Raw genomic sequence first — 13,808 nt, 5'->3', positions numbered from 1 at the left:
TGACATTTCTCCATTTTACACCTCTTTCTGCTAGGATTAGCATGTAACCATTCTCCACACCAATATGGCGGATGAATCTCATTTTTTGTATCCAACTATTGGTAACGGCCTATTATATGTTGGTACTACGCAATATTGACCAATCAGCGCTCTCAGATTCGATTATTCCGAGCGCTATAGTCAACTAACACGAATCTCCTATGCTCCGCTGTTAGGAAAAGACCCTGTATTTATCACGGATGCACCGCTAATTTATACATAATTATATCATAATTACAGTGATTAATTAAATTATTCAAGATTATTATATTTATGCAAGTCTGTTATTTACCATTAAATGTGTTGTAAAATTCGACAAAACTTTTAGGGAGCCTTTAATTCTTTTGTTGCCCTTTTGGCATTCTCCCACAATTGTTCCATTAACCGACGATAATTCATAAATACTTTAAAATATCTCCCATCTAAATGTGGCCGTATTGAACATTCATAAATCAATTGATCAATTTCATTATCATTATTGACCTCATCTTCCAATTCTTCTTGAAAGTTCTCAACTTCTACTAAAGAAGAATGAAAAATGAGTAAAAACGCTTCGTCATTATCCAGACTGCACAATGGCAATACCGAACATAGACGACAAAATTGTAATTAAAAATATTAAAAGTTTCTGGAAATAGTGCGTAATTGTTCGAAAATGAATTACATTCAATGCAAGTAATGTTTTGCTCAACACTGTACTTATAATTAATTATTATATTCGTTTAATAAAATTGAAATTACCTGTTTGACTACTCATATTTATTGTTTATTATTGCTATAATTTGTATTATTTAAATAATAACGAATTCGGGAAGAGAGCCTGTTTGAATTTGAACACCGAAAACATCAACATTTCCAGTTTGTGAAGGTACGGAATAGGTGCATCCAGAAGCATAACCGCTCAGTGAGCATTTTCATTTGATTGGCTAAACCCAAACTGACGACCAATCAGATGCGATTGCTCAGTGAGCGCTTACTGAGTGGTTGTGCTTCTGGATAGCCCCAATGTGCACGGCCTATAGAGTTCGGCGCTGAACTATACTCGAAAATTTAAGTGAAACACGTGTAGCCCTCCATACGTATACTCAAATCAAGTAACACGGCTGTATTAAGGTGCCTTTTCATACGCAGCACGCTGCAGCAGCAAACGTGTCACGCGATTCATATTTTGTAGGACGATTTTCGCTGCATTTGCTGCACATGAAAAGGTGTAGCTGCAGCAGCATGTAATAGCAATAAACAGCAATACCGTAAGGCTCAACGCATAATATGCAAGATATTAAATATTAAATATTAACAAATGACATGAAAGGACAGACATATGTCAATTTTTTTTTCTTTTGCTAATATTTAATATTTAATACCTGCCTATTGTGCGTAGAACAACATTAAATAATAACCTAAAAATATTTGAAAAATAATGTAATATTTGAAAAATAATGTAATATTTTTATTATAAATATATATAATATATATGTTAATATGAACTCGTAATATAATAACTTTAATTTTGCAGTATTTGACAATGTCGTACAATCAACAATTGAATCGGTGGTATAAGGAATGTGAACAAGTAATTCAAAAAAATAACTTTGAAATTTTCAAAATGCAAAAAATTTCAATTGCAGCAACAGCTAGTGCGGTTATAGCTTCGGTCAGTAAAAATTTAGAAAAAAAGCGACATTATAAAAAGAGAAAGATTTGGGTATCTGAATTATTTCAACAGCAGCACCTTTATGGTTTTTATTATAATATTTTACCAACATTGAAAGTGGAAGATTTGCGTTTTCGAAATTATTTCAGAATGAATACCACTCAATTTCAAGAGCTCTTACGATTAGTAGCACCAAAAATCACACGATTACATGTCATTCGTGAACCAATTGAAGCAGGACAAAGATTATCAATCTGCTTGAGGTTTGAAATTTGATAAAACTTAATTTATCTTACAAGTAGTATAAGTTATTTTAATTTTATTTATATATTTTATTAAAGGTATTTAGCAAGTGGAGACAGTATGACATCAATGTCGTACCATCACCTTGTTAGCTTGACATCAGTATCTCAAATTATTACCGAAACATGTGAAGTCTTATGGGAAATATTATCACCGCTTGTATTGGTACAATGTAATCGAACAAACTGGAAAGCAATTGCTCATAATTTTGATGATAAGTGGAATTTTTCACATTGTATTGGAGCTTTGGACGGAAAGCATGTTGACATACAGGTTTATAATATTGTAATGTAATAATTTTCTATTTTTACTCAAATATTTATTTGTTCATATTTTAGAGTCCTTAATATTCTGGTTCGATATACTACAATTATAAAAAGACCCAGAGTTTAGTATTATTAGCGATGTGCGATGCTAATTATACTTTCACGTTAGTTGATATTGGAGCTTGTGGTCGTCAGAGTGATGGTGGTATTTTTAAAAATTCTAGAATGTGTCAGCGATTTGCACAAGAGAAAATGCATGTTCCATCTGCTGATGAAATTTATGAAGGAAATCCTAAATATCCATATGTAATAGTTGGAGATGGAGCTTTTCCATTAACCTCAAATTTGATGCGACCATATTCTGGCCGAGAGGAACTATCGACTGAAAAAAAAGTCTTTAATTACAGTCTATCCTGAGCAAGAAGAAAAATCGAGAATACATTTGGTATACTTGTAGCTCAATGGCGAATTTATAGAAAATCTATAATTGCAAAAGTCGATACTGTGGAGAAAATGGTAAAAGCAACAGTAGTTTTACATAATTGGCTTCGTAAGCAAGATTTAACAAGAAGAGGAACATTTATAACACCTGAAATGATCGATAGAGAAACAAATAATGGAACAATTATACCAGGCACCTGGAGAAATTTGTTTGAAGCTAATAATTCTACTCTGCATAACATTGTTGCCTCTTCCACTCATACTTATTCCAGGGAATCTGCAAATATTCGAATCAAATTTACAGAATATTTTAATGAAGAGGGAGCTGTTCCTTGGCAATTCGTACGAATTTATAAATAAAAATAATCCTAATATATCAGCAAAATTCATAATTCATTTATATATATATATGCATTATAATATGTGTGTGTATGCGTCTGTGTGTGTATATACTATAATGCTAAATAAATGATAGCACTTTTTTATAAATTAAACCATTATTTTTATTTAGTATTATAAATTACATCCAGTCTCTTATATTTTTAAGATTGCACGCGTTAATCACAAATTAATCATAAAATAACTTCTATTTAAAGAACAAATAAAAATTGCAGTGTTTTGCATTCTATATAAAAAAATTTGATCTTTAGTAATTGTGCAGTTTCCAGGGCTGCTGATTGCACTTATTAATCACAAATTAAAATTATATAAATTAATTTAATCACAAAAACTTAATATTTATAATGAATACCTTCAATATTAATTAATAGTCTAACTGAATAAACTGTAACTCAAGATAATATATAAATACTCTAATTAATAACCCAACTTAATACTAATTAATACTCTAATGTAATACCTTTAATATTAATGTACTAATAAAAATCATACCGGTCATGTATAAGAATTACTTAATACGTGAAAGATTATTCAAATTTTCATTTACAAATGATAATATTTGAAATAATAAAATTCTCCTTTCGTGTTCTGGCAGTTTTCGTAATTGAGTAGAAATAATTATCATTAAGCCATCGACTTCATCCTGTTTGTCTGGAAGTGGCAACTTTGGCATCTGTACAGGCTCCGGAACTGTGCTGATTGCAGTAATTGCATCTGCAAATTTATCAAGGGTAGAAGTTGATGTTGCGTTATCTGACATGGGTGTTACTATAACAAAATAAACAATATATTTTTAACATTTTTAAATAATTAATCAAGGAAAACAAGATAATAAACTAACAACCAAAAAATATTTACAAACTCGTCTTCTCTTTGGCGTTACATTTTCTTCATTTTTTTCATCATTCAAATTATTACTTGTTCTGTAATTATATAACCTCGACGGCGGTATAGACACGTCTATACCTACTTTTATGTACTTGCCGTCGAGACACTACCGTGTCTCTTGATATTCATAGTGTTTACTGTAACTTCAAACAGATCAATTTCATATGGCACAAGAATAGCTAATATTTACCTTCTTGTATACATTATATCGTGTAAAAACTCCATTCTTTCAAAATGTTTCCATTTTCGCTTTGAATCAGGTCGTTCTGATCCACTTGTTAATTTTTCTTTTGCAAGTTCACGAAAATAACTGTCTCTTAAAATTTTCCATTTTTTGGCAGCTTGCTTTGATTCCAAACGACCTATAAATAAAATACATAAGGGCATTTCAGCTAACATTTATTTTAGATACATTTAATTTTAAAGTTGAAAATAATACATTAAATGTTTTCTCTACCATTTAAAGCCTTTGAAACTTCTTTCCATGTTTCATTAATTACAGCTCTGTTGCGCTCTTGAATGGGTAAACTATAATTATATAGTACTTCATATTTTGAAACTTCTTCAGTAGTGGTAGCTAGGGGGTTCCTGTGACATGAAGGTGAGGGGGGTGCGGGTGTACGGGGGGAAGTGTCTTAAGAGCTGGGGTATATTGGGTGATGAGGGGGAGTGCGGGTGTGCGGGGGGGAAGTGTCTTCTTAAGAGCCAGGGTTCATTGGGATGATGAGGAGGGTGAGGGTGTGCGGAGAAAATGCTTTGGCTGTGGGGAGTGAGAGAGAGAGAGAGAGAGAGAGAGATCCCTCTCACCCTCTCTTTCTCTCTTAGTCTCTCACCCCTCTCCCATCAGTCTAGGGCCCGGATGGTTAATTATCCTACGGGTCCACTAGCTCCCTAAGGCTTACCCCCTCTCCCATGACCCTAGGACCCGGATGGTTAGTTATCCTACGGGTCCACTAGCTCCCTAAGGCTTACCCCCTCTCCCATGACCCTAGGACCCGGATGGTTAGTTATCCTACGGGTCCACTAGTTCCCTAAGGGTTACTCCTTTCCCATCACCCTAGGGCCCGGATGGTTAGTTATCCTGGCAATTACCCAGAGAAGTTTTTTTGTATTTTAGTTGGTGGAGGAAAGTTTCATTTTTCTCCACTAGGTGGCGATCACGAAAATTACTGGGGACAGCTACACCGATAGGGGTCCTGAGCATCTTACGGACTGCCATTTTTTTTTTCTTAGACCTGCCCTCGGAGGGTCTTTTCTCCCTCCACATACTTATCCTGGACCCTCCCACTATTATTCTACTATAGACCTGCCATTTAACTTGATTTTACATTTTTCCTTACACATTGAGCACTAGGTAGATTTTTTTTCTTTTATGAGTTAGTAATAATTATAAAGTGCTTTTTTCATTTTCTTCGGTTTTTCTGTTTTTCTGTTTTTCTTTTTTTCTTTTTTTCTTTTACGGATTAAATTAAGGGAAATAGGAGTAGGGGAAAAGAAAGAGACTATTAAATAACATTTATCATATAATTAAAAACGAACATGAAACTTATATAAAAAACTAATACAATTGAAACTTATATAAAAACGAATATACAATAATATTTAGCCCATTCAGCTAATAACAGCTTCTGAAACATAAAAAAAATTTATTAATATCAAGTAAATTGCGAACTTAATTTTTAATATTTACCTTTTATTTGTTTCCGCACCCACTTTGCGAAAACATCTACCTCCTGTTTCACACAGTGGACAGTCTTTTGTGTTTTTCGCGTAATTTTAATTTTATGCAGCTCACAAGGAATAATGTCTGTTTTTATATATTCAATTAAGCAATCGAATTTTGGACAATTAAAATTTTCTAAATTGACATTATTAATATTCATTATATTTAATAAGTCACGTTCGAAGTGTCCACCTTTATATGCAACCACTGGTTGCACACTGTCACATTCAATGATTTTTAGTAAATCATATATTTCATTTTGTGAATATCTTTCATTTCCCGTATTTCCATATGCAATTCCGTGCACATTATTAAACACAAAAGATGCAGTTTTCCGGTAGGCAATACTTAAAGTATTCATTGATCCACTAACTTTAAACGCACCATAATGTGTTAAGTTAGAGTATATATTTTTAATAGCCACTTCTTTGTACACTATCTTCTTATTAACGATAAATCTATCCACATCTATTATGTGCGCGATATCTCTTAAATGATGCATAATGTCAGAGTACCTGAAGATTCTGTGACTAAAACTGAACTGAAGATTCTGTGGCTTAAACTGAACTGAAGACTACCCTACACGCTTCTCAAGATTTTTTAAATGCTGTAAGGGATGTGAAAAATTTGATCTGTGGTGGGAGGTGACTAACCAGACACTCTTAGAAACACCATTGGTCCAAAGAGTGAATAGTTAAGGATAGTGGGAGAATTGAAATACTTGGTTTGAAGAGAAGGGGAAAACTTTAGAGAAACAAAAAAAGAATATATTTAATATAAAGGCAAAGTGTAATAAATTTAGTATAAAAAACGCTAACATGATGATCCCAACGTTCGTCGATTTTCAAGGATTCTATTTAATGGATAAGACATTTATAGTTAAAGAATTTGCAGTTTTACAAGAACTAAAAGTGCATCATATTTTATTTTCACCCCCCTTTCCACATACTTGGTTAAGTGAAGAGGAGAGAAAGAAAACAAAGTAAGTATATTTTATAACAAACAATAACGAATTATTATTTTCAATGAATAAGGAATTTCTTTTTCAGTTCAATCTTTTTCAATCATCATGGCTTAAATTGGATGGATGGTTATTCACCATATTATAATAATAAAAATATTATAAAAAAATATGTATATGAGGATACGGTTTTTGTAAAAGGGGTGGAAAAGTTAAATTGGTTAAGGAGTATTTGTGATTTAGAAATTAGTAATGTAGATGAATATGTGTGGGGAAATTATAATTTAGAAGATGGTTTATATAATTCACAACTTCCTATTTGCATGAATCATGAGGGTATATGCGCACTGAGAAATGTATATTATATGAAATATATGTATGAATCAAAAATCTAGAATATATGTGTATTTTAAACATGAATGCATTCTTTTTCTTCAACGCGAAACCTGATCCGTAAAGTATTTATGTCACTGAAGTGTCTCGGAGACTGATTAGTTGAAGGGCTCTACATCTAAGATTTTTCATTAGTTTCACGCTGATCATTTAAACGGAAAGAACTACGATGTCGCTTCTAAATAGAATTTTAAATAGCCAGGATGAATATCGTGAGTGGGTACGTGATTGTCGCGATTACATTAAAAAATTGAGAGTTGTTAGCCGCAATGCACGTATAGGGGCAAGACAGAAAATATTTACGGAAATTGCTCAGATACAGTGCCGATTAATCAGAGCAGCAAGAGAAAAAAGTTATTCTTCAAATCACGCTCTTAAGAACCCCCATTTAAGAACTCAGCATGATTATCGCGAGTGGGTTTGCAAGTGTCGTGATTATATTCGAAATTTGAGAGAATCCAACCGGAATGCAACTCCAGATGCTATACAGAATAATCTTGCAGAAATAAAATGTATTCGAAAGTTACTTCTCCATGCGGCGAAAAATAAAAATTCAATTGGAGCGGGCATTAATGCGGAAAAGCTTATTTGGAAAGATCTTGATTCATCATTTAAAAGTCGAATGTGTAGTGGTATGATAGTAAACACTAATTATATCGAACCACATGAATTTCTGTTGGCAGCATCAGAAATGCTGCAATCCTACATGAACAAAGTATTCAGTAAAGTAAGCGCTGTTAAGATAAATATGGTATTCAACGGACAATTTATTTGCAAGGAAATTAGTGATATCAAACATATTTCCACAAAAAATGTGATTTTATTCAAGACTGATACTTTTAGTGATTGGTATAAAACAAACGTCATAGATAAAATTTTAACAAAATTAGGTGAATTTTAAGAGCGTGATAGTGGGTGGGCTTTGGAAAAAATATTAAATTTAATTGTGAATATTAATCACTATAATCCACTACATGCAGGCTGTGGAATCGACCTTCCAAAATATATTAAGAACAAACATGCAGTGATAAACATACAGAGTGATGATAATACATGTTTTGCATGGGCTGTAACGGCTGCACTCTATCCGACTATTTCAACTAAAAACCCACAACGACAATCTTCATACCCCCATTTTAAATCTGTTTTCAACGTCAGAAGTATAACATTTCCAACCACATTAAGGCAGATACCTAAATTTGAAGAAGATAATGATGTGTCGATTAATGTTTTCACCATGGTGGATGAGCAGGAAGGGCAGGAGAATAAAATTATTGCACCTCTTCAACTCACAAAATGTGAGAAATCGAGACATGCGAATCTTCTTCTTCTCGAACATCAAGGTGCAACACGTTTTTTATGTATCACGAATGTTTTTCGCTTGCTAAAGAAACAACTGACTCGAAAAAAAAATCTCATCTTATTTGTAATCGGTATGTTATACTGTTTATATTTTAATATAATTTTATTTAATGTTTATATACTAATATGACTTTTCTCTTAGATGTTTACACTATTTCTTCAATGAGGATAAACTTCAATCTCATAAACGTGATTGCAGTCAGCTCAATATAAACGTCCGTATACTGCTACCTGAAGAGGACCGTTGGGTGTCCTTTAAAAATGACAAGAACAATGAGAGGACCCCATTCGTCGTATATGCAGACATTGAATGTTTATTAGAGAAAGTGAATGAAACGAGCGGTAATAGTAGTATTTATCAAAAACATTTACCCTTTAGTGTAGGATATTATTTTAAAAGCGTTCGTGATTCAACGCTCTCAACCTATAAATCATATCGTGGACTCGAGTGTATAGAATGGTTTGTGCGAGAACTCGATAAAATTGCTAGCATAGCGAGCGAAAAACTAAAGACTGTAGTGCCTATGAGAACGCTAAGTATTAGAGAAAATTTTCGTCATAACAATGATCCCGACTGTCATATATGTAAAAAGCCATTTCTTCCAAATCAAATACGTGTTCGCGATCATGATCATTTAACAGGTAAATATAGAGGACCCTCTCACAACAATTGTAATTTAAACTATAAAGATTCGCACGTTATTCCAGTAATTTTTCATAATTTATCTAATTACGATGCACATTTCATCTTCAATGCGATCGCTAACATGTATGAGGGTTCAGTATACCTGCTACCTGTACATAAGGAAAAGTATATTTCATTTACAAAATACATACGGAAATATAATATTCAGCTCAGATTTATTGATTCATTTAAATTTCTTGCATCAAGTTTAGACAAATTGAGCTCATACTTGGAGAGATCTCAATTGCAAAACTTAGAGTCAGAATTTTCGAATTTAAATACGGAACAATTTAATCTACTAACAAGAAAAGGTATTTTTCCTTATGATTACGTAGATAATCTGAATCGTCTGGAAGAAAATGCTTTACCGCCTCGCAAGTTATTCTATAACAAATTAACTGACAGTGATATTAGTGAAGAGGCATATAATCATGCTAAGGAGGCATGGATCAATTTTCAAATACAAACACTTGGGGAGTATAGCGATCTCTATTTAAAAACTGACGTATTATTACTGACAGACGTTTGTGAAAATTTTCGCGATAGCTGCATGGAAAATTATAATTTTGATCCTGCACATTATTTTACACTCCCAGGCTTCACTTGGGATGGAATGCTTAAATATACTGGAATAAAATTGGAACTTTTCACTGATGTTGAAATGTTGCTTTTCGTAGAACGCGGAATACGTGGTGGTTTGAGTCAGTGCTCTCACCGCTATGAAAAAGCAAACAATCGGTATATGAATGATTATGACTCAACAAAACCAAGCAAATATTTAATGTACTATGATGTAAATAATCTATACGGATGGGCAATGTGTCAAGCTCTACCTATTCATGGATTTCGCTGGATTGAAGATACTAACAACTTTGATATCTCTAGCATACCTATAGATTCATCTGAGGGTTTTATTTTAGAGGTAGACTTGGAGTATCCAAGCGTACTTCATGATAATCACTCTGACTTGCCATTTTGTCCGGTACGTGAGGCTCCGCCCGGAGCACGACAGAAGAAGCTACTTGCAACTGTCGAAAATAAGGAGCGTTATGCTATACATTATCAGGCTTTACAACAATGTATTCGTCATGGAATGGTACTGAAACGTATCCATCGCGGATTAAGATTCCAGCAATCTGCATGGCTAAACAAATATATAGACTTAAGCACAGGTTTGCGAGCTGCATCTAAAAATGAGTTTGAGAAAAATCTTTTCAAACTAATGAACAATGCAGTGTTCGGTAAGACGATGGAAAATGTAAGAAATAGAGTTGATGTGAGGCTAGTTAGTAAGTGGGAAGGAAGATATGGAGCAGAAGCATTGATATCCCAACCAAATTTTCACAGTAGCGCCATATTCAACGAAAATTTGGTTGCGAGAGAATTAAAAAAATTAACGGCGAAATTTGATAAACCTATATATGTAGGTATGAGTATTGTAGATATTTCAAAAACATGTTTATACGAATTCCATTATGAATATATGCTTCCAACGTTTGGTATTAATGTAGAGCATTGTATACCGATACAGATAGTTTGATATACAGTATCGAATGCGATGACATTTACACGATCATGAGAGAAAATCTTTCAAGATTCGATACTAGTGATTATTCGCCTAATAACCAGTATAATTTACCTCTAGTAAATAAAAAAGTGCCTGGTTTGATGAAAGATGAGAATAACGGGAGAATTATGACTGAGTTTATTGGACTGAGATCGAAAATGTATACATTTAAAATACAAGATAAAATTTTTAAAAAAGCTAAGGACGTTAAGAGTTGCGTTATCGCTAGAAAAATAACGTTTGAAGATTATAGAGACTGCTTACAAAATTTTACTGTTCATATCCATAATCAAAATTTAATTCGTTCAAAATTGCATAATGTTTATTCAATTGTACAGCAAAAAATTTCTCTCAGTCCACATAATGATAAGCGCTATATTGTACAAGGTACTGTATCAATTCTACCATGGGGTCATTATAGGATAAATGAAATAGAATTAAGTAAAGTAGATTTAAATGAAGATTAAATAATTGCTTCTTTATTAATAAATTGTATGTTACAAAATATTGTTCTTATTTATCCATGAATTATGTGTATTATTGAATCCTAACCACTTTACAAAGACTTTGTCTCCCTTCTTACGTAATACCTTCTCAACTAGATATACATTAGAATTAGCAGTTTTTAAAAGTTCATATTCGTAGAATCCACCATATATATCTGTACCACTAGAATCCCTTAGTAAATATGTAACAGGATTGGTTTCTGCACTTTTATAATTTCAAATATTTCAGTTGTCCAATTTGGTGTGTAGCCTTTTGCAAATACATTCTTATATTTACTGATTCGTACAAAATCACCGACTTTGAACTTGGCACGACCAACGATCTTTATATTACTGAATACTGTTGCTAAGAGCTTATTAGCATGTTCAGGTTTCACATCGACTGGACGCATTCCTATAGTACGATGTTTTCTTGAATTGTATTCGTCAACCAGTTGTTGTAGCATAGCTCTCCACTTGTAATTTCCATTCAACGTAAATCCTTTCCACATTTCGGTCTTCAACGTTCGATTCCAACGCTCGACTATGGTTGCTTTCAATACACTGTATGTTGAGTAATGATTTATTAAATGCTTTTTCATAAGCGATTGGAAATCACTATTATAAAATTCCTTGCCATCGTCGGTCTGTAGATTTTTCGGACATCTCCCACTCTTCAGGATTTTCAGCAATGCAGTTGTCACTTCCTTGCCTGATCTGGTTTTCAGGGCTATTGCCCAGCCATATTTCGTCAATGCATCAATAACTGTGAGAATGTAGTGGTAGCCTGCGTCTGCATAGTTTCTCATGTCTACCAGGTCTGCTTGCCAGAAGTCATCGAAGCCTCGTATTATTACCCGTCTACGTAAAAAGTTCCGTCTGGCAGGCACATGCAACTCTTCTACCAATTGCTTCTTCTCCTCACTACTCATAATTATTCCACTACGTGTTATGTTTACAGCAGGTCATCAAGCATTGGCTGTAGTATAAGTTTCTTCAAGGCATAATTTATATCGTCTTCTCTATTCTTCTCATTTGCAAAATCTTTTTTTGCCAGCTGATTAGAGAAATATTCTACAACAATTTTCAATCCAACAATCATATCATTTCGTAATTCCTTGTCTTTTCGATCCAATTTATAATCATTATGATCGACTTTATCAACCAATTTATCGATTCTTATACCAATTTCATCAATTTCATCGATTTTTTTCATTAGAGTTGTAAATTATTCCTCAAGAATGTTACATTTTAGGTAATAGTGAGTTAGCTTCTCACTGTATTCAAACAATTCTCTCATTAAGCTATCACGTACAGTCATCGAATTACGTAACAGAGCAGCCATATTCACCGCACTTGTCTCATCCGTAACATCACATTCTAAGTTTGAAATTATTTTCTTCTTGGCATTAAATGCATTCTTTTGTTTATCAAACTTTAACGTATCATTATCAATTTTGTGGAAATAATTTCTCACTTTACCGGTATTGAAACCAGCTCCAAATTTATTTATTGTCATAGTGAAGTAGTACGTGGAACTGAGAAAATCTTGAAACTGCAATCTCTTTTATATAGAATAACGCTTTCTTCTCTTATTTAGATCCTGCCAATTTGTAACTATTATGATCGATTTTATCATTCAATTTTTCGATTCTTTCATCAATTTCGTCGATACGTTTTTTCAACAGATTTGTCATTTTTTCCTCAAGAATTTCACATTTTAATGCATATTCGTTCAGCTTCACACTATATTCATTCATTTCTTTTGTAAAGCTATCACGCAGTGGTGTCAAATTACTCATCAGAACACTGATATTCACCGCACTTGTCTCATCAGTAACATCAGATCCCAAGTTTGAAATTATTTTCTTCTTGGCATTAAATGCATTCTTATATTTATCAAACTTTAACGTATCATCATCAATTTTATGAAAATAATTTCTCACTTTACCAGTATTGAAACCAGCTCCAAATTTATTTATCGTCATAGTGAAGTAGTACGTTGAACTGAGAAAATCTTGAAACTGCAATCTCTTTTATAATATGATACCTTCTTCATGGAGCTCCTCAATTATTGACTGTATCTCATTATGGTGATTCGTATGACCAGCAGCAGATGATGCAATTAATAGTTTTAATCGCTCGACCAGTTCGTTTGGATCGTTCCAATGTACATAGCTCACGGGATTATTATTAACACGCATATATCCCTTGCCTTGTACAAGTTTTGTCTTCGGTGGAAATAATTCACTAATTATTTTCTTCCATTTATGTCCCTTATTCCCACGAAGCTTTCCTGTACTAATGTTATCTGCTCTGTGCACATTAGTTTGAGAAAGAATACTTTTATATGTGTCTAAATCATCTTTAGTATAATCTTCAGGTTCTTTCATGAAGATCAATTCAAATAGACCTTTCGTGCCAGGATAATACTCCTTATCGATAATAATAAAATTACTGTAATCATCAACATTAAAAGCACATTTCGCAAGCCACATTTTATTCGTCACTTTATCTAACTTAACTCCAAAATTACTGTCAATTTTATCCTTAGCATTATTCGTCAACAATTCTATATATTTGGATGCAATTGAACCAGACTTTATCGTACTTCGATTAGCATCTTTTACATCCTCGATGGA

At 33.1% G+C, this 13,808-nt stretch overlaps 1 pseudogene; it reads left to right on the top strand.

Moving 5' to 3' along the window:
- The first annotated feature begins 1,344 nt into the window (after positions 1 to 1,344).
- On the top strand, positions 1,345 to 3,286 carry LOC136774971 (uncharacterized; annotated as a pseudogene).
- The last annotated feature ends 10,522 nt before the right edge of the window (positions 3,287 to 13,808 follow it).

Source organism: Prorops nasuta, unplaced genomic scaffold (genome assembly GCF_024137725.1).
Source record: "Prorops nasuta isolate Cenicafe-Biocafe unplaced genomic scaffold, Cenicafe_Pnas_1.2 PNAS00007, whole genome shotgun sequence".
Taxonomy (NCBI): Eukaryota; Metazoa; Arthropoda; class Insecta; order Hymenoptera; family Bethylidae; genus Prorops; species Prorops nasuta.
This window is presented reverse-complemented; position numbering and strand designations above follow the sequence as displayed.